Here is a 2,680-nt window from a genome sequence, read left to right as displayed (position 1 = left end):
TCGCAGACTAGTGAACCCGGAGCCCAGCTACAGGCCACTGCTACCAATGACTAAACAGAGCTTGGCCAGATTTTTTCCTGCCTTAAATCTCTCTCATGCCTCTACCTTGACAGACTGTCATGCACAGCCTAAAGTACTGGTAAGGAGAAAAATTCAAAATGAAGGAGAAATAGAGTCTCACCAGAAGCCAAAAGAAGATACAAGGATTGCCTCAAACTTTGGGGGGAGCCTGGGACATCTTTTCCCCCAATCCCTCAGTCACTAAGCTTTTAGTTACAGGGTAAATGTGGGAGCCACTGATGTTAGCTACAGCTTGGATGTCACAGCCTGATGGGTTTCTTTATTGCAGATTTTTTTCTTTTTCTTTTTCTTTTTTCTTTTACTGTTTTGAAACAGTAAATAGCCCAGGGCTATGTGAATAGCCCAGGCTGGCTTAGAATTGCTTCCATATCCCAAGATGACTTTGAATTTCTGATCTTTCTACCTCCAACTCAGAAGTGCTATGGTGATGAGCCTGTGCCAACACACAGGGTTTATATAGTGCAGGGACTGTATACCTACTATGCAACCACTCTACAACTTCAGTTGCATCACACTTTTACAAACATCTGATTATGGGAAAATTCACACTTACTCCAAGTATAGAGAACAGAATCATGACCCCAGGGGTTCCCATCATTGCATCTTTAATGTATCAGCCCTGGGTTCTATAAGAAAGCAAGCTGAGGAAGCCATGGGGAACAAGCCAGTAAGCAGCATCCCTCCATGGCCTCTGCATCAGCTCCTGACCCCAGATTCCTGCCCTGTTTGAGTTCCCATCCCGACTTCCTTAGTGTTGGACAGTAATTTGGAAGTGTAAGCCAAATCAAACCCTTTCCTCCCCAAAGTTGATTTTGGTCATGGTATTTCACCACAGCAATAGTAGCCCTAAGTAAGACAGTTAACCAAAGACATCTGACTTTCAGAGCTCAATGTTGGAGCTTCAGACTTCTTCAGATGATCCCAAAGGTAACAAAAAATGGCTCTGAGTCTTGTCTGTAATCAACTGGCTTCCAGAGGTGTGAGTGAAAGTAAGTGTGACCATACAGAGTCACCATCTGAACTCATGCTGTAACAGAGAAGGTATCACTGTTCATAAGGGTCCTGATGACTTTCGTAGCGGAGAGCCCACCTCATCTAAGCTTTAAAAGAAACAGAGGCAGTCATAGATAACTAACATGAGGCATTGAGGCCCAAAAAAGACTTTCGTGGTGACCACCATCCACACAGACCTTCATCCAATGGTTCATCCAATGGTTCAGGATTGAGCAAGGATCCAGTTTGTAAAACCACAGAACCTCTAAAGCCCATAGCTGTTATGCCGACCCAACCCACTCATTGTATTAGAATCTTGGCCTCTATTGTGTCTAGACACAGGATTGCCTTGTCTTAATCTTTCTCTTAATCCATCTCTCAAATCCACCTCATTGTCTCTGGACATACCTCCCCCTCAACCTCAAAAAAAATTACTTTATTTTAGATAATGTGTATATGTATGTGCGGCTCTGTGTGTTTGAGCTCACGGGTGCGGTGCCTGAGCTGGCCAGAAGAGGGCGCCTCTGCAAGAGCAGCAAGTGCTCTTTACTGCTAAACCATCTCTGCAGCCCAGTATCCATGCGATACAGATCATTCCTTAATAATCTCACATTTACCTCAACATGAAGCAAGCAAGACGTTTGTGCTTTGGAGATTGTCCTAGTTTAATTTCTACTCCTGTGATAAACACCACAACCAGAAGCAACTTGAGGGGGAAAGGTTCATTTGGCTTACGTGTCCCATCATAACCCATTACTGAAGGAAATCAGAGCAGGAATTCAAGCAGGAGCAGAAGCAGGAACCGTGGAGAACCAGGTTTACTGACTTGATCCTCATTGCTTGCTCAGCCTGCTTTCTTATATACCCAAGCACCACCATTCCAGGGATGGTACTGCTGTCAGTGGACTGGGTCTTCCTACACCAATCATTAATCAAGGATACATGACACATATGACTACAGGCCAAGGTGATGGAGGCATTTTCTCAATTAAGATTTTGATGACCCTAACTTCCATCAAGTTGACAAAAATGAACCAGCACATTACTGTGGATGCAATGCTATGTCAGACTGTGAGGCCAGTGTTAGGAAGTAGCTTCTATGAGGTCTCTGGATGGACCCAGTTTTGCTAATGCCTGGTACTCTGCAGTGTGTGTGTGTGTGTGTGTATGTTTTCAGTGTGTGTTCAGTGTGTGTACAGTGTGTGTTCAGTGTGTGTTCAGTGTGTGTTTGTATATGTGTGTCTATGTGTATATGTTTGTGTGTATGTCTGTATGTGTCTGTGTGTGTGTCTATGTGTGTATGTCTGTCTGTGTGTGTCTCTGTGTGTATGTGTGTGTATGTGAGTGTGTATGTGTGTGTCTGTATTTCTGTGTGTGTCTGTGTGTGTATGTGAGTGTGTATGTATGTGTGTCTGATTATGTATGTGAGTGTGTATGTGTGTGCCTATGTGTGTATCTCTGTGTTTGTGTGTGTACCTATGTGTGTCTTTATGTGTCTGTGTGTGTGTGCATGTGTCTGTGTGTGTGTCTGTATGTGTGTGTGCATGTGTCTGTGTGTCTGTCTGTGTGTGTCTGAGTGTGTCTGTGTGTGTGTGTCTGTCTGTTT

The sequence above is a fragment of the Grammomys surdaster genome, unplaced genomic scaffold (genome assembly GCF_004785775.1).
Source record: "Grammomys surdaster isolate TR1022 unplaced genomic scaffold, NIH_TR_1.0 166, whole genome shotgun sequence".
Classification (NCBI taxonomy): Eukaryota; Metazoa; Chordata; class Mammalia; order Rodentia; family Muridae; genus Grammomys; species Grammomys surdaster.
Note: the sequence above shows the minus strand (reverse complement) of the source record.